This window comes from Colletes latitarsis, chromosome 10 (genome assembly GCF_051014445.1).
Source record: "Colletes latitarsis isolate SP2378_abdomen chromosome 10, iyColLati1, whole genome shotgun sequence".
NCBI lineage: Eukaryota > Metazoa > Arthropoda > Insecta > Hymenoptera > Colletidae > Colletes > Colletes latitarsis.
The window spans coordinates 24,398,787-24,418,774 of record NC_135143.1 but is presented as its reverse complement, the minus strand read 5'-3'; the positions used below and the strand labels follow the sequence as shown (position 1 = coordinate 24,418,774).

The window sequence follows — 19,988 nt, the reverse complement described above, 5'->3', positions numbered from 1 at the left end:
TAAAATTTTTCCCAAGGGTGGCCGAACACGCTGTATAATAATACGTTCTCGGTGATCGAACTACTTAGTAATGAATTCTCTCTACACGTAAAGATCAAGTATGATAGCTGAACGCAGAAGCATAATAAATTTATTAAATTCGATTGAGTTTCCAAGGTGTACGTTCCTAGAACCAGCGAACATGTGACCTTACGTCGCGTGTCCAATAGTTCTGATAAGAATTTACGTCTCTATAATTTGAGGATAGCTTTCTAAACACTATGCAAGAAAGGAGTAGACGAATCAACTATAGACAGATCGATTAAACGTTTTCACGATCGATATCCTCAATACCTAAGAATATTCAAGCCGCAAAGTGCATAGACAATCGAGTTAAAGAACTAAGTTTCAAGCGAAGTGTACATTTCCAAATCGACTTTTACAAAGAAACGTTTTATAAATACTTTTGTTAGAAAGTTGAATCGAAAAGGTTGGAGGCAAGCCACGAGATCGTTTAGCTGTCAGCAATTTTTTAATTCGTTGACAAACGTTGAGGAAATCATCGAAACCGTGACATTTCTTTTTCTATTTATTATTTCTAGGCTTGGGATTCTCGTATCCTCAAAATTTTGGATATTTCTCTCAAACTTTGAATGAACTCGATTTCAGCTTCTAAAGCAGTGTTTCTCAAAGTGGGGTTCTGCGAGACAAGTTGTAATATAACATTAAAATAAGATTAGCTGCAATATTTTCATAGAAACGCATTAAAATATTAACAAACAAATTTCTTAAGGGTTCCACAAGAAAAAGAGTTTGGGAAACCCTGTTCTAAAGTTTGTACTATTCTTTAAAAAAAAAACACACGACATACAGATTTCTTACAATTTCTGCTAGATATCGGAGAAAGTTTATCAAACGTTACCGGATCGTAATCACGGTTCGATAGAATTTCATTGAACATCGTCGATTGCGATATCGATGTGTAAAAATCGGAGTAAAAAAAAAATCTAGCGATATCATCGTGATAGTAAGAGTATCGATAATTGGAAACATAACAAATACCGACTTAACCTGAATCGAAATGGTAAATATGTAGATGGTAAGACGCCGATACGCGTGGGAATATATTTAACCGTTCAATCGAGCAGATCGGATTTACTCGTCTATCTTGATAAATATGATACTTCCACGATTAAGTATCCATCGTTGTTAAAGCGATATTTTATCGTGTTGCTTACATTTTACCTTGAACGTTACCTATAGAAATGATACAATAGACTACAAAGATCGAGTATAATTTTTGATAAAATAACAAATATTTAACTATTTTTCTTCCTGAGACAGACTGTGGTATGCAGAATCTGCATAAACTATAACTGTAAGTCGCTTGCAGACATAATATTGTGTCTGATAAAAATAACGATGCGATAGGCTTGTCCACGAAGGGCTAATATTTCACTTTTCTCCGAACTGTCTGTTGCAATATTCAATTAAGCAGTTACTCGTTTCTGTATTTCTCTCAATTGTCCATTTTATATTGCATATATTACATAGTTAACACTTAACGAACAGGCAACGTAGATCCACGTTTCTGCACGATTCACCGAACACGTGGCTCGTGAACTGTTAATATCATACTCCGGAACCAATACAAGACACAAAAATGTTTACCAACGATATTTATTCGTCAAAACCGTAACGTTTCAATTTAATTTCTTTAAAAACGTATATCGGTCGAGACGAAACAAGAATCTGTCAGTCAAACGTTAAAAATGTTCAAACAAATCAGCGAAGATGCCGTGAAACAGAGAAATCAATATGTTCGACAATTTATACGGGAACCTTTCTTCGAAAAATCAAATCGATGCAATATTTCGGACGAAACGAGAAACGAAGCAGTTTGATGTCGCCGATAGACATCTCTGACAGAGACTCCGCTATTTACAAATTTATTGCTCTGTTTGTCGCACGAGTGTCGTCGGTTGCGATAAAAACGGAATTATTTTAAAACCACGAAACAAACGTGAAAAGGAGCGGCTCGATATTCACGGGATCCTCGAGATACAACGCGTTGTCCTCTTCGAGCTTCGACACCTGCTCTCTCTCCTACCTTTCTCCCTCTCCTCGAAATTTAATCACGCTGCACACGCACGAGGGACCGTAAACAATGTCGCCGAATCTCGAGGCACCGGTTGGGAACAAGCCGAGCACAGATGGTACACGCGAACGAGAAAACCGTAAACGAAAGACGGAGAAAAAAGAAAGGAGTCACGCGACTTCTCGGCGACGAGAAACGTTCTCTATCATCGAACCGCACGGCTCGCCGTCCCGACAACGACTGACTCCACAGCAAACACGCAATTCGGCCGAACCGGCTGAATGCAATCGAACTGACCACGCTCTTACGTCGACCACTCGTCTCTATTATCACCGTGGGCCGCACAGTGACGTAAATATACGCGCCGTCATCCGATCTACAACCACTGCGACAGCCTTACTCATAGCCCATCAAACGGTGACGACTAATCAACTATTTTCATTAGCTTGAGAACATTCGTGGAACCCATATTCCAACGATACCCTAAAAATTCGTACGCTCCAAGAAAAAGACGCAAAAATACTATTCATAGTAAAAATTAATTCCACTTTTTATATTCACAATAAATTTCTGCGTTTTGTTTTGTGGACTTATTCGAACATTTGAAAAAGAATGTTCATCGAAAAAATTCATCCATTTTAACTCGACAAGTAGGTTTATACAGGATGGGACCTTGGGAAAAATTTTAACAGGGGATTTTAGAGGCCAAAATAAACCGAAAATGAAGAATACCAGTTTGTTGACGGAGGCTTCGTTAAAAAGTTATTAGCGTTTAAAGTTCCGCACATACTAAATTTTTTTCTCGAAAATGCGCAAGATTTCGAGGGTATGTCTATTCACCAAAAATGATTGTAATTGACCCCTGCAATCGAAAATAATTTTTCCAGAATGATTTGAGACTTTTCAATTTCGCCCGAAAAGTTTGGGCACCTACCCTACCCCTTTGTCTATTTTTCTTAAAGATTCGTTTTTGATTTTTAATAAATTTGTTTGACGTCGTATGAAAATATTGTTTACTACTTTTTTGTAGGTACCCCTGAGCTCTACTTCAGAAAAAAGTTTCATTGAAATATATTCACTATTATAGGAGTTATGGTCGTTTGAAAGTTGGACCATTTCTATGGGGTTTTTCTCATTTTGCGGTGTCAAGCATCAACTTTTCAAATATTTTTGCGATTTCTACATATTCTCCACTAAAATACGCGTTGTTTGCCTTTTTAAACATTAAAATCCTTCAATCCGTTCAGAAGTTATGACGTTTTAAAGATACGCACGAAATTTTGGAGTGACATTTCTTGACCTGAAATTATATTTTCGGTAAGGAATTTTTTTCTCGACAACGCGTAGGAATTCGGGTGTATGTCTAATGACCAAATATAATTGTAATTGACCCCTGCAACCGAAAATAATTTTTCCAGAACGATTTGAAAGTTTTGAATTTAATTGTTAATAATTTTTTAACGAACCCTCCATCAAGAAATTGGTATTCTTGATTTTCGTCTTATTTTGGCCTCTAGAATTCCTCATTAAAATTTTTCCCAGGGGTGGCCGAACACTCTGTATATATCAAATAGATTGAAAGAATTTATATAGATCGACAAATTGTTTAACTTTGTGAGAAAATATTCATACACGAATGCGCAAGCCAAATTATTTCCACTTTTTATATTCACGATAAATTCCTACGTTTTATATTATGGATTTATTCGAATATTTGAAGAAGAATGTTCACCGAAGAAATTCATCTATTTTAGCTCGAAAAATAGATCTACATAAAAATAGAAGTAGTTCAAATAAATTTATATATATTGACGAGTATTCTGATACATAAAAATTCCAATAGATTGAAAGAATTTTTATAGATCGACAAATTTTTTAACTTCGTAAGTAAATATTCATACGGTCAGACGAGTATTAAAATGACTCTACGAAAATACGAGCGGTTTGAAAAAAAATTCATACAGTTAGATGTGTGTCCCGATAACTTGATAAAAGTCATTGCAGGTTGAAAAATGTTCCAATGGTTCGTTAAAAAATTTCGTGTACCGCGAGAAAATGTGTACAACTAAAAAAATTCTAACAGCTCGTTAAAAGTTCGCTAGGTACGACAAAATTTTTTACAAAACGAATAAAAAAATGGAACCGATGCGACAAAAATTCGCGTGGCTCGTGAAAAGTTTTGGATGGGACGCTATAATTGAAGTAGTATGCGAAATCTCGAATAACTTGAAAAAGACTCAAACGGTTAAAAAATATTTTTACCAAGCGGAAAGAATTTTAAAAATTCGAAAAAAATATTTGAAGATTTCGACAAACAGTGATCTATCGAAATTTTTTTTCTTTTATCGTATGTAATAATAATCTTGAGCGCCCAAAGTTATTTTGACTATGTAAACGACTTGCTCGAGTAACCGTGTTAGTAGAACTATTAACTGTTCGAACGATCAAGTATCCCGTTCGATTCAACGGAACGGGATGTAATCGGTACAAAATACAAGCTTCTAAAAATATTACGAATATTTTCAATCCTGTTAAACACAGACGGCGGAAATTCTTGAATAATTAGAAGTACTCTCGGGACGAAAAACGAGCTGCTCTTCAAGTGCTTCGAGATCACTGAACTTTGAATTACAAACGTTCCACCAATATCAACGAAGTTTCATTTGTAAGGAATATTTTTAAAAACTTGAATACGTAAAATTTGTTTCAGTAATTAATTCGTGAGTAATATTTTAAAATACAAATGTGTTTTCAGAAATTTCCATACAGTATCAATGTAAAAATTGTTTCATTTATATTATACACTTAAATATATGAATTTTAAATAATTCTACGACATATTTTTTCGGGAAATTTCTAAGCTGAAACCGAATAAAAATTTTCTTTTATTTCCATACTTATATATCACTGTAAATTCTATAGTTAGTAATAATAGAAACCCCACCGTTTAGGTTCACTAGTTACGATTCTGACTACTGTCACACGCCACGGATAAAGTCAATCCATGACATTACCATCTGAAGGACCGACGCCTATGCGATCGATAAACTCGATTTCTCCAGCAGAACTGAATGCAATCATGCACACCTACTCGAAAACACTGATATCGTATCAATGACACATATACCAATTTTGACGTTCAATGACATTTTATTTGCGAGTAACAGATCGTTATTTTATTTGATTTTTTTATTTATTTATTTTGAATCTCATTTACGTCTCGTTATCTACGCTTTTCTTAAAATCATGTACTGTACAAAATGATTAATTCGCTGATTAGTATTTGCAAAAAATATCAAGAACATTTTCGAACGTTTCCTTTGAGTCTTTCCCATAAGAATTTGTAAAGATTAAAGGGCAAAAACTGAATTAACTCGAATTTACAATGCGAGACGATTGCGTTCACGCAATTCGTACGTTGCCCAAGCCTTTGTTTATCGATAAAAATGTACTGAGTGCGTCACACATAGAATATAGTCGAATGACGTACGATTCAATGTAACAAGAATAAAATCGTACGTCAATTATTATTAAAGTACATACTACGTCGTGTTATAAGAATTGTCGGTCCAATCATAAATTGAATTATTAGAAATAAAAGCAATTCTTTGGAGTGGAAAATATTTATTTCAAGCACTACTATTTTTTATAAAATTTATAAAACATTCCCAAGTTATACGAGGCTTTATTTAGTCGAGTATTTCCTGTTTATTTCAATATAAAATACTTCTTGGAAATTGTTGTATGCGTTGGAAATCCCCGGCCTTACACTCCTAACAAACGACAACGCGATCTTGCTACTCGAAAACAAATGATTTTTTACCCACGTTTGTTGATTATATAATTGAATTTGAAAAATTTTTACTTTTTTTAATTGACTCAACTTTAGATTGAAAAAGAGTATATCGAGATTTTTTGCTTATTTTAATGAGTATCGCAAACACTTGATAAAAATCATTAACTAAAATCCACAAACTAAAATGTTTATTCAGGAGTTGAACTTTTTCATTTCAATCTAATTAGCGAAACATCAAGAGTAAGAAAGACAGAGCAAACGTAAGCGAGTCTCCCATTACCCACGTTCGTCGCCCACTAATGAGAACTTTAATTTTCATATTTTCCATATAAGTACACGAGAATATTAAAAATGAATTGACGAAGGTTACATTCTTGGAATTTCTAAATATTCTTCGTCAAAATACGCGTTGTTTGCATTCTGAAACATTAAAATCTTTCAATTCGTCCAGAAGTTATGATTTTTTAAACATACACATGAAATTTCACACATTATATTTTCGGTAAAGAATTTTTCTCTCGAAAGTGCGTAGGATTTCGGGGGTTAGTCTGCTGACCAAAAATGATTATAATTGATCCCCGCAACCGAAAATAATTTTTCCAAAACGATTTGAAATTTTTTAATTTTGCCGAAAAATTTCACATCTTCTCGAATTTTTTTCTAGAAAGTGGGTAGGATTTCGAGGGTATGTTTAATGACCAAAAATGATCGTAATTGACCCCTGCAATTGAAAATAATTTTTCCAGAACGATTTGAAATTTTTTAATTTTGCCGAAAAATTTCACATCTTCTCGAATTTTTTTCTAGAAAGTGGGTAGGAATTCGAGGGTATGTCTAATGACCAAAAGTGATGTTAATTGACCCCTGCAATCGAAAATAATTTTTCCAGAGTGATTTGAAACTTTTCAATTTAGCACAAAAATTTAGGCACCTACCCCCTGTCGATTTTTCTTAAAAATTCGTTTTTGATTTTCAATAAATTATTAATAAATATGGAGTGGCCCTGTGTCTAAGGTAGAACAAACGTGGGTTCTCCTTTTGTTTCCACGTGCTATTTCGCTTAGTTACTTCCTCCATACAGCAAACAAGTCGCCAGAAATCGGTTTTATTTCAGATAGAATTTGACCCACTTCCACCGGCGGATTGTTAATCTTTACTTAACAGCAGAGAATATATATAAACATCTACCTGAAAGCAAAACAGCCTATTCCTTCGTGCAGTTTTCCGTGACGGGCATCGCGTGTCGATAATGCCATAATCATCGTTGCAATTACCACGAGCGCAAAAGAATTTATGCGTGTCTCTACGTGCGCGCGCGGGGTCGCCTTCGAATCGCTGGATTTCGTTTCGGTCACGCTTTCTACACGAATCCTGGAAACTCGACACTGTCTCCCACGACTACACGTAATCGGTACGTTATCTAGATACGGACAAAACCGCGTGTATCCCGGGCACGTACAAGGAGAATAGTTCCTTAGACACGGATCAGGAACCAGCAAATATTTGCTCGACGATAACAATATCCGATCAGGTTCATTTATTCTTCAGTTTCTCTTCGCGCACGTAAATACCTGATACGACTTTTTAAATCCATTTACGCTTTTCCAGTCGATAAACTGAGATTTTCAAGGGAGCTTTCATCAGGTACGATTATTAACCGTACGTACACCTAACGCAGTCACTTTCTACCATTAATTTTGTACGTACCATCGTGAAATAAAAACATTTGTCAGACAAATTGGTCGAAAAATTCCAGAAAATGTCGCGTTCGTGATTTACTTCGTTTTATAACGCTGGACGGGTCAGACGAGGTTTATTTTCGTTACGATAATAAAGTATTAAGACGCGAAGAAAAGACGCACTGAGATACTGTTCGAACGCTTCTGCTTCGGAGAATCACCCCCGAGCAAACCCGCTACTACAACGTCAAGATGTTTGCTCGTCTCCTCTCTACAATGGTACCCGTGAAGAGATGGAGCGTAATTTCATTCCCCATAAAGCGCCCTGAGTCATCAAATTCACCCTACACCGTACTCGAGGGCGACAGAACCCAACGAGGGTGGCTGAAGTACAACATTCCCGGCTCTTTGCAACACCAGACCGTGAAACGACGTCTACGGAGATTCATTCGCGGGTGTATTATTACTCGAACGGTTATGCAACCAGATCGACACTTTCTTTTACGATGTCACCTTTACCTTACGAGACGACCGTTTTTTTTACTAGCAAGGATTACTCGAATGTCACGAAACGTATATTAAATTTCACACTCGATGGACGTACGCACGACTGCATCGTTATTTTCTTATTTTTTAGGAAAAGAGTCGGATATAATGGGGGATTCTAGAGGCCAAAATAAGACGAAAATCAAGAATACCAATTTCTTGACTAAGGCTTCGTTATAAAGTTATTAAAAAATTCAAATCATTTTGAAAAAATTATATATAGTTATAGGGATCAATTACAAGCATTTTTGGTGAATAAACATACCCCCGAATTCCTACCCACTTTCTAGAAAAAAATTCGAGACGGTGTGAAATTTTTCGACGGAAAAAAAAAATTTCAAATCGTTCTGGAAAAATTATTTTCGGTTGCAGGGGTTAATTACAAACATTTTTGGTCATTAGACATACCCTCGAAATCCTACGCACTTCCGAGAAAAAAATTCTTCACCGAAAATATGCATGTGATAATTTATTTTATAATTTATGAACGGCTGATTACGGGAAAATCTGGAATTACTTTTTTTAGCAATTTTGTTCGTACTTCACTTTCGTTTAGATAAATATAATTGTAGTAAAACAAAATTGTTCACAATAGGATTAATATATTTCACAATGAAAATTATGAAAAAATGATAAATTGGTTTCTTTAAATTAAGTTTTCATAAAATGTAAATAATTGTGTCCAACAAAGTTAATGTACTTTCCTGTACGTATAGTAAAATTTGTGTGCCTTCGTTGAACTTCTAATAAATTGCGCGCAGTTTAATTTTCGACTTGCGAAGAATCACATTTTTCACCTTTGTAATTTGACTAGCTTCTGTCACGTTCGTTCCGAGAGAATCGCAGGTGCGTGAAGACTGGTTTTTTTGTTTTAAACAATACCTTTGGAGCGCGTGCGAGTCCGTTAAAAGCACCATAGACACAGTGTGGTTCTGCAAGATGCACGTGACACGAACTTGAACGACTCGCGGCCACGTGAATCGATAAACAATTGCAACCGCTACGCGAAACGGTTATATTTCACTCGTTATCAGCCAACGACTACCGGAACCACGCTGCTCGACGTGATAAACGCAGTTGTGACGTCGTCGCGAACGTGACGTAATCGGCCAACTACGTCATCGCGTTGCAACTCTTATCTACGCGTACTGCACTACCGACCGAACTATAAATTGATTCATGGCAGAGGAAAACGTAAAAGAGAAATACGACTTTTGCAAAGAAAACTTGCAAAGCAGTTCACGTCAAACTTAACCAAGCTTCGCGCAACTGTTTATCAAGCCACCCTAAGAATATTGGCGTACTTGGTTCAAGTTAGAAAAATGTACGATTTACCGTTTAGACAGTATAGTCGAAGTTTTCTTGCTTGGGATTTGTTATTGTCTCGTTGAATATAAAAAAAAATTGTAATGTATGAAAAAATGGATATATGTGTGCAATTAGTCCCTTCCGCCCACAGTGGGCGTACCACTGATTTTACCGTTCCCGTTAAAAAGTTGCAAACCTGTCAGTTACTTCCTGCCAATTTGCGTCACACTATTGCAAATTTAATTGCGTATATCCTGTTTGTCACAACGTCAACATGCACTGTGATAAACTAACTCATTTTCTGAATCGCCCAAGGCACTCGAGCATAAATTACCTTAAACCCTACCCACGTAAAATACGTCTAACATTATTTAGTTTTGTACAAATGTTATCATACTACTAGCTCTCTGAATATTAATTTTGTATTAAATAGAAGTAGTTGAAGATGTTTGAGATTCAGGATTTGAACAACTATCAGCAATTGTAGCAACCTACTCATCCCTGAAAAATTTATACTATTTCTTAGCAATTAAAGATTTTATTAGGGGTAGAAATAGAAAGTAGTATGATAACATTTGTTATCTAACTCTCTGTATATTAACTTTGCATTAAATAGTCGAAGATGTTTCAGATTGAGGATTTGAACAACTACCACCAGTTGTAGCAACCTACTCATCTCTGAAAAACTTATACTATTTCTTAACAATTAAAGATTTTGTTAGGGGTAGAAGTCACACTATTGCAAATTAAATTGCATATATCCTGTCAACATGCACTGTGATAAAGTAACTCATTTTCTGAATCGTCCAAGGCACTCGAGGCCTAAAATAGGTCTATCGTTATTTATTATTGGACAAACGTTACCATGCTACTAGCTCTCTATATATTGACTTTATATTAAACAGAAATAGTCGAAGATCGTAACAACCTACCCTCCTACTCTTCCCTGAGAAACTTATATTATTTGGTAGCAATTAAAAATTTTGTTAGGGATGGAAGCTTGTCGCGTGCAATCTCGCAATTAATAAATTACCAAGCGAGAACTGGAGGGTGAAGAACCACTAGTTCAAAGAGTCGGAGAACCTAGACGGAAAGGTGTGTGAACCAAGGGACGAGGATATTTTGAGCCGGAACGTTCTCTCCGGAGTGGGGCTCGTTTTTCGTTGATCCTAGGGGTGAGAAAGCTCTCTGTATCGATTTTCCGTCGAGCCCTGGTGCTCTCGTGTAGACTGACACGAGTGGTCCGGCCTGCTCGAGAGTACGTGCACCAAGCTAACAAGATTTACTGTTCGGTGAACTGCACGCGGAGCCGCGACGAGAGAAACGGAAACGAAACGTGCCGGTGCACGGTGCATAAAGTCACGTACACGATCAAACGGTGTGCAAACACGCCGCGGAGTACGCAAAACAACAATTTTCGCGCTTCGCGGCGACGCCGTCGCTCCACGGAGAAACCAATATTTTGTTTGGTAAACCCCGGTATAACGTAAAGAATAGAAGTGTCAAAAGCGTTCTCGCGAACCGGAGGATAAACTTCGAGACGCGCAGATATTCTTAGACGACGTATACGATGGCGGGTCCTTTTTGACCCCGACACTTTATTCCATTGAAACGTGCAACGTATCGAAGATTCGTCTGTAAAGATTTTCAAAATTTTCGCGTTTGTTCGCGATATATATTAATAAAAAGCACAATCTGAAAGATAAATAAGAATGACGCAATGTGAAACTTGTTTTTTATTTTTTTTTTTTTAATGGGACCTTTACTAATATATTTGTGAGGCTTTTCTGATTGAAATAAGACGAAACACGATGAAGCTATCATCAGAACTATATTTACGTATTTAACGAGATTTTAAGCTCAATTAGAAGTAGGTTAAAAACAAATTATATCGTGTATGGTCTCATTTTAATCGGAAAACTCTCACGAATACATTGGTAAAAGTTTCATTTAAAAAAATAATAAAAATAAAAAGGTTTCGTCTGTGCATTATGTATTATGTCTGCCTGCTGAAGCATTGCTGTGTACATATTTCTTCTCACTATTATAAACACTATGACTACTAGTGACTGGACTGAGAGGCTTGGAAGAAAATAATACGACATAATGACAGAACATTTCTTCTGCCAATCGTTCGCGCGATATAAAATGTCGGTCAATAGTGGGAATAACGTTCTCCAAAAATTCCTTACCGCTGAATCTGGATTCTGTCCAGGGGAAACGAAATAAGGGAAAATCGAACGTTTCTAGATTTTAAGAACTAGGACACTTTCATAATTATTGACACGGTTACTGGTGGAGATCTTTCGAGAGTCGTCGGATCGGGAAGAAATCGGGTTGCACGGATAAATCTGCGTACGACGACCGAGGGGTTAATGAACACCGTCTCATAGCCCAGGGCTAAAATTTTATCGCAGACTCGGCCGTTCGGCTTTCTAGCTGGGGTTTCGTGTGTGTGTGCACACACGAACAGACCACCGCAAATGCTACGAAAGTAAACGGCCTTAGGACTGACAAGCACAAGCCGGATCGTAATTACTTCTGGCAGTCTCGGAGTCCAAAAGCGTGGCTATGAATAACGAGGTTGTTGCTCCATTACGATGACACTCGTATCATCTGCTCTTACGTTAGACTTTTGGTCGTATTTTGGACGGAAACGGAGGACCAGCCGTGGGACTCGTTTTACTTTACGCCTAATCGCGCAGGAAAGTATTTCAATTTCTAAAATACTCCTCAACGCTTCCCAATTACAATTTTGACGCCCCAACATTTCGATGGAATTTGACAAAAATCAGTCTGATTATAATTATAGATTATTAACGATTCAGAATTGGTAAAAATTTGATAAAAATATTGAATATCTTATTGATTTAATTTATGAAAATACTCGTTTGTTTACGTAATTATTTCCTTCGTGCGTCAGAAATTATCGTGACATGTTTGTCTCTCTCCATCGAACGTAAAATTATGTTAAAGGTATATCTAGATAAAACAGTAATTTAGAACTCCAGTAATCATGTTTAGAACCGAATAATAAAAACTTGTGGCTCTATTTGGGGCAAGACTAGAGAGTACAGTTGGCTAAATGTATCTCTAAAAATGAAAGTTTTACAATACTTTCCTTTTATGCGAAGAGATGGCTTTATCCTGAAATATTTTCTACCCATAAATAACGGCACCATTGCCCCATCATGCTCGTGCCCACTTATGTAGTTCAATCCTTTCTCGTTGAAAGGATGTCATTACGTTGATATGTTTCCTTTCTATTAATAACGACATTAATGCTCGAGTACGCTAACACGCGCGTTCTATACTTAATAGACATTTTCGGACAGCTTTCCGTCAAGAATAGAATTAACAGTTCGACAAATATGTGTTTTCAACATTAAAGACTTTGTTCAACCTACATCGATAATTTTCTAAGAGACATAGTTTCCTTCGACACTTGCTTGTTCGGTGACTCACGAATTCAAGTTATCTATTGCTTCGAACGTTTCATAGTCTTATTTTCCCTGTTGCATTAGAATTGAAAAAAAAAAAGAAACTAGATAACAGCACCGCAAACGCCAAGGCAATAATTATTGTATCTAGGTTATGTTCAATACATCGTTTCCACTGTAATTATGTATTTATCCTTAATTTTTTCCCACATAGTATTAATTCTTTTAATTCGTACTTGATACAATTCTTATACAAAACTTACGAGTTAAGCTACATTTCCGGGATATTCTGTGCAGCCATTAAGATAAAAATATCACGTGGTACTTCCGTAAATTATACATGTATAAACTCAAGATATTCTGTTATATCAGCTGCAATTATTTAAATGCATGAAAACTATAAAAACTTCCATGTAACTGAAACAACAGCGAATCGTTAGGATTTCAGTTATTCGGTAAAGTTGGTTAGTTTCACGAAAGGCATGCTTCCTCAGACAAATATTGCAGTACCGCCACTATTATAATAAATTAACGATCAATTTGACCAATTCTGGAATGCAGCAGAGAAAAAGACTCGCATGAAAGCGGTTAGGATTCGGTCGCGATTAGATCCTTGTCGGGACGTATCGTCGCTCGCGAAAGGTTTTCTCCACTTTCACACGAGAATGAACGCTACAAAACACGTGTTTCGCCGACAGTGGTGGCCAACTTTACACGTTCCCAGTCATTAGGCCAGCGAGGAACGTTCTCTTCGTGTACGCCAGCTGGGCAAATCATCGTGAATGCAATTAACAGAGTGTTACTTCGCTGATTAACCCGCTCACGGAAAGCTGTGCAAACTCATTACTATTACGCTATGAATTCATTTTCCGGTTCTCTGATCTCCGTTTCGATCGCCGCTGCACAACAAATTCTCCCTTTCGTTCCGGCGTCGTTCGCCAAACAGGCGCGAAATTTGCCCCGTCTGAATTGCACCATTCGGGGAACCTTGACGAGTTTCAGGCCTGTGCGTGGGAGTCGTGAGTCACAAAGACGCGCGCGTGTCCCACGCGCGACCCACGACCCACAATCGTTTACACGGTACGCCGAAAACCCAATCGATTGTGACACGGGATCCCTGTGAGACATTCGCGCCCAAAATTGGACGAATTTTACTTTCAAATAAGAAACGTTCGTTCGTAAACTATCAGGTTGCCGCGAACGGCCTTGCCTTCGCGATTCAAATTTCCCGCCTTCGTAACTCGATTTTTACTCCGCGGATCGTGTTGTAAATAAACGAGTTATTTCGTTGCTTCTTTATTTCTCATTGGCCAAAAGAAATAATCCTGATGATAAAAATTAAAAGAACGATTTATTTTATAATTATTCGGAATTATGGCGTCCTCGCCGATTTGGATGATATTGAAATATGTTATAGATATTAATATTCTAAGCAACTTTTCCCTATACGTGTCACTACCGCTCGGCCTTAGTTTTCGAGATATTTGCAAGTTTTGATCCGCAATTTGGAAGTCTTGGTCCACCAAACTCCTCACACCTAACGCAGATTTAACCGATTTTTTATATAATATATGTTACGATATTTAAACATTACATTATTTATATTAAATTTTGTTTCATTATTACTCTTCAGGCAATTCTAAAATTTATTAAATTGTAGTTAAAAAATTCGTATAATATTATTGCAACTAAATACCTTGGAAATGTATAGGGAAAAGTTGCTTAGAATATTAATATCTACAACATATCTCGATACCATCCAAATCGGTGAGGAGGCCATAATTCCGAACAATTACCAATCGTTATAAATATAATTCTAAAGACTGGGCCCAGAATTCACGATCAGAACACAATTTTCACCGAAACACAATTTCGAAAATCCGAATATTATATTCGTTGGCGATTGTCTGTTTGTACGAAGCTAAAACCATTCTCGTCGAGATGTCATTTGATGAAATTAGTTCGCTTTCACGCTCGTGATAAAATGTTAATGGTTAGAAAATTGACGTAACTCACTGCAGTCGGTTACAATGTGTCGAGAATGACTCGATCCTGAACGATCGAACGTCAGAATCATGATTGCACGGCGATCGTAAAGAGCGTCTGGATAACGCGGAAGCAATATTGTAATCAAGGTCGAATCTGTCGAAACAGTTAGGAGGTCGAGTCGGTCGAGTCTCTGACGATAAACTCCATTCCTAATTTAATATCGAAGATGCGTGTTGCGCAGAAAAAATTTGTACAGGTTGCTTGGAACTTTAGCCAACGATGGAAACGATATCGTGAATTAATATCGATACGATCAGTACAATAGAACTCCATTTATACGTACCCACTGCTCGTAATTTTTCGTTCGAACAACTGGAGTTCTCGTTCAGATAATTGTATTTAAATTACACGCTTAGCTCATTCTTCGAATTATACTAATAGTTCAATCTTTATGAACTAGGAAAGCATTTAATAATAGTATTTATCTATTTTACAATAGCGATTGCAACGTCAGAAAGCTAATACAATTCTGATTAGGAATCCACTAATCTCCAACTGAAATTATTTAAATCGAACGATAATCGTTAAAACATAAATACAATATTATTTCTTCGTAAACACATTTTTTTATTTTTCGACAATTTTAAATTATATTTAAATAATGTGATTTTATTCTAGACGGTCCGTCAAAAATTTTCCTTTGATGACGCGTTACTAAAACACTAGTGTAACTATTTTGTTAAATTAGCAAGTGAAAGATGCGTTTCGTACTATGCAAATACGTCGAATACACAGAGCGTTGAAGAGGCAAGAAACACGTCAAAAGATTAAACGTTGAATGTTTGCATTGCAATGTTGCATACTATTACGCTTGCTTTAACTTTAAACACGAATAATGAAGCTAATATATTACCTCTTTCCAGTGTACTCTTGCTCACTACCTTTTGATTTGTGCTTTTTTTCGTTTAAAATATATGTAATAAAACTCATCGTCTTCGACGTGAAATTAATTTTGGAACCACTGGACCACGTTTCGTAAAAATAAAAATTAAGGGGGATATAATTACTTAGAGCAGTGTATATAAATATATCTATGTCCAAGCAAAGGAATTTAAAAGAAAATACTAAAGGTATAAAAGGAAATCGAACAGAACGTTCATTAATCATTTTGCTAGCAATTAAACCAAACTAAGATTTCTTTGTTGCAATTGAATAACAGCTATCGTAACATCTGCAGTACGAATTGATAAAGCAGTCCAAAGATGGTTGAACAACGGTAATCGAATCCAGCCATTTGTACAAACGTTTAGCTTTCGCAGCTGATAGTAATTTCATAATGTCAATAAGAAACTACGCGATTACGAGACAGCTTTCATGATCGACGTCTGCGGGTCTGGTTTCTTGCATAGATACCCACGACATTTTTAGCGAAATCCAAGAAATTCTGCTCGAAAACGATCGACGATTATATTTCTTTTCTCGTGTCGCAATATCTCGAAACCGCGATAAGAATTCTCGAAGCGGACCTCAGAAAATTGAAACTACCGGTTGAAAGCTTTAATAAATTAAATCATCGCAAGACATATCATAGTCGTGAATTAAAATTTACCGTAAACGTGAACATAATCTGAAGATTCTCAAACGAAACGCGACTGATCCGTACGCGTTTCCAACTTTCCTTAAATTTCAGAATGTACGGTAACGCGTTCGATTTGAAATTCTCTCCGCGAATTGTATAAATGTCGACGATTATTCTGACTGGTACTGCACCCGACGTTCGGAGTCTAGACGCATGACGTCGGTTTAAATATTATAACCTTCGTCTCGTTGAGAAACTCGAATGTCCTTCATCGAGACAGAAAATCGTGTTAAATACTTTAAGTGGATCTAATATCTCAATCCCGATGCGAACTAAATCCTCGACGGGGCACGCGACCGAGCGATTATGAAGGAACTGTTAAGATGTGCATTCTCATAAAGCTGATGCTTATCGTTCTCTACGATGCAAACTGTAACAGTACTACGCTTATTTCCTGGCTGAAATTTTAATTGCAGAAAATGTTCGTGTCGATCGACGACTAAAATTAATCTCTTTAGTTATTTCTGACACTAAAACTCAATCTAAAATATAAAATTAATTTTTCTATCGGTACAAGTGAAATTTCTAAGTAAAAAGTTAAGTAGAAAGCAAAATTAAATAATAAGCGTTAAATTAATTTCTCCGTTGATCCAAGTCTGAACTCCTAAATGGAAAATTGACGTCTACGATCGAATATAAAATAAAAATCTGTCCAAAATATTCAGACGTTCCAACGCATCGTGAAATTTACGAACGAAACAGGGCCACGGTGTCGCAAAGCTTCCGGTTACGAGTTAACAAACCCCCCTCCCCCTCAAATATCGTTTCCCTTTTAAACGAGAACCTTTTTAACGACGTTACCGCGTAGACCAAACACTTTCACGGTTCGTTTCAATATTGACGTTACGAGTCTCAAGCAAAGAAAGAAAAGACGCGTGGTACCGATGCTCCAGTTACACTTGCGTTTCGCACGAATCGATCTTCTCACGACTCGGTTCGATCGTGAGAAAGGCGGATGTCCATTCAGAATTCAGTACGAAACGAGAGGAATCTCTTTTCTCTCTCGTTCCTTTCTAACCGTCTCTCTTTCCCGTGTTTTCTTCGTCGACGCACTCCGCGACGATGGAAATGTGAAAGTGCCTAGACGATGTACCCCGACGCGTATTTTTTTCCTAATCGAAATCGCCGCGGACCGGCTTTTCGAACATTCTAAACCTTCAACTTTTCCGAACACTCGAACAGCTCGAAATTCCAGCAGAGAAAACTCGATTCGTCCAGTCGAAGCACACTTCTTCTTTACAGTAGAATTATAAAATTAATAGTTCAAGATTGCTGAAAAAGAATATTTTATGATTAATATTACTCGATAGATGTACTATGATAAATCCACAAACTAACAGTCAACATTTAATTTATTTTGTAGTATAACATGATTCATAGAGAGTTCCGAGTATACTAAATTTTCTGCAAATTGTTCCTTTTCAAGTTTTCAAGATGAGAGAAAGAGAAAAAAAATGTAGTATACTCATCTCAAAGTACTTCCTAAACCATGTTAGACAAAAAACATTTTGACTTAAAATAATAACTACGATGGTCATCGTTTCGTCAGAGTTGTATACCGAAGAAAGTATAGCTGAACAAAAGAACGCGTACAAGTAAAAATTAATGTACACTACGGAAAACGAGACGACGTATTGTTAACCCAACCTCGAATCGAACTGAATAATTCGAGAGGCGCTGAAACGGGGGAAGTTTGGCTCGCTTATACCGAGAACTCGAACAAGTCTACCTACTGGATCAATACGAGTACTCAGACTCCTGAATCCTGAGAGTCATCGCCATAGTTGAACAGAAGTAGCACTAGACGAACCCGTTCGATATGGTAAGATGAAGAGATTGCACATGCTTTTTACAATTTTGCCTCTGTACGTTTTTGCACGAAATACGTGTTTATGCACAGGTGAACGCTAAAACGTGGGACAAAGAAAACCGAAACTCTTTCGACTTGCATCGTGCGGTAGTGGAAGGCAGATTTTCTCTTCACCTTGGATCGGATAACGAGAAGTAACAGTACCCGTGGCATTGGCACGGCCAGCATCTATCGAACGCGCCGGATCGACTCGTTTATCGTTCGAGTTTCTTGCACAAAGTCCTTCTTTGTTCCCTCGTACGGTTCAACTTTTCCAGAGACGCGCTTCCCGACGCAGTATCCTCCGGTAAGATCGGAAATTTATACAGGGTGCTCGGCCACCCCTGGGAAAAATTTTAATGGGAGATTCTAGAGGCCAAAATAAGACGAAAATCAAGAATATCAATTTCTTGACTGAGGCTTCGTTATAAAGTTATTAAAAAATTAAATTAAAAAATTTCAAATCATTTTGAAAAAATTATATATAGTTATAGGGATCAATTACAAGCATTTTTGGTGAATAGACATACCCTCGAAATCCTACCCACTTGCGAGAAAAAAATTCGAGTAGGTATGAAATTTTTCGACAAAATTCAAAAATTTCAAATCGTTCTGGAAAAATTATTTTCGGTTGCGGGGGTCAATTAGAATAATTTTTGGTCATTAGACATACTCTCGAAATCCTACCCAGTTTCGAGAAAAAAATTCGAGAAGGTGTGAAATTTTTCGACAAAATTCAAAAATTTCAAATCGTTCTGGAAAAATTATTTTCGGTTGCGGGGGTCAATTAGAATAATTTTTGGTCATTAGACATACCCTCGAAATCCTACCCACTTTCTAGAAAAAAATTCGAGAAGGTGTGAAATTTTTCGACGGAAAAAAAAAATTTTAAATCGTTCTGAAAAAATTATTTTCGGTTGCAGGGGGCAATTACAATCATTTTTGGTGGACAGATATACCCCCAAAATCCTGCGCATTTTCGAGAAAAAAATTCAGTACAAGCGGAACTTTAAACGTTAATAACTTTTTAACAAAGCCCCCATCAACAAATTGTTATTCTTGATTTTCATCTTATTTTGGCCTCTAGAATCTCCCATTAAAATGTTTCCCAGAGATGGTCGAATACTCTGTATGCCCTCGAAAGACATTTAGTTCGACGAACGATTCCCTAAGTTCGTGAACCGATCGTTCACTTTCGGTTCGTATCGAACGTATTTCGGGACACCCTGTAGAAAAGAGTTCCGCCCGTTTGTAACGAAGCTCGAACTTCTTTCTCGCCTCCTGCATTCCGCGACGCGCCTCGTTAGACTTGACACGTATTACTTTGCATTCTCATAAGCGTTATATACCCGCCCTGCCTTTCTCATAGCGCCACTAACGTGCAAGATCGCGATGGAATCGGGAGCTCGAGTACGGTCATCGCGATCCAGGAGTTTCCAATCGAGGAAAAACTTTCCAGACCACGGCGCGCGTTCGACAAACGCGGAAAACGGATCGGAAAACTGAACTTCCAACGATCTAGGACGATATAATAACACAGTGTTTCTCAACGCTTCGCTTTCTCGTGGATTTGAAAAGAAAAATTTTAGATTAGACTCCTACCCTTGTAGGGTCCCTCAGAGACTTTTTTCATGCCATTTGCATACATTTTCCTCCAACAACCAC

At 37.1% G+C, this 19,988-nt stretch overlaps 1 protein-coding gene across 5 annotated transcripts in view; it reads right to left on the bottom strand.

The window, feature by feature from the left end:
* Positions 1-19,988, bottom strand: part of Rgl (Ral guanine nucleotide dissociation stimulator-like) — a 56,827-nt gene that overhangs the window by 34,332 nt on the left and 2,507 nt on the right. For 2 of the 5 annotated variants that reach the window (XM_076775219.1, XM_076775220.1), the window contains exon 1: positions 2,090-2,374. The exons of the other annotated variants lie outside the window; for them this stretch is intronic. The gene's annotated coding sequence lies outside the window, so the exon portion shown is untranslated. Of the gene's footprint in view, positions 1-2,089; positions 2,375-19,988 lie in introns of those variants that run through there. 5 annotated transcript variants of the gene reach the window in all.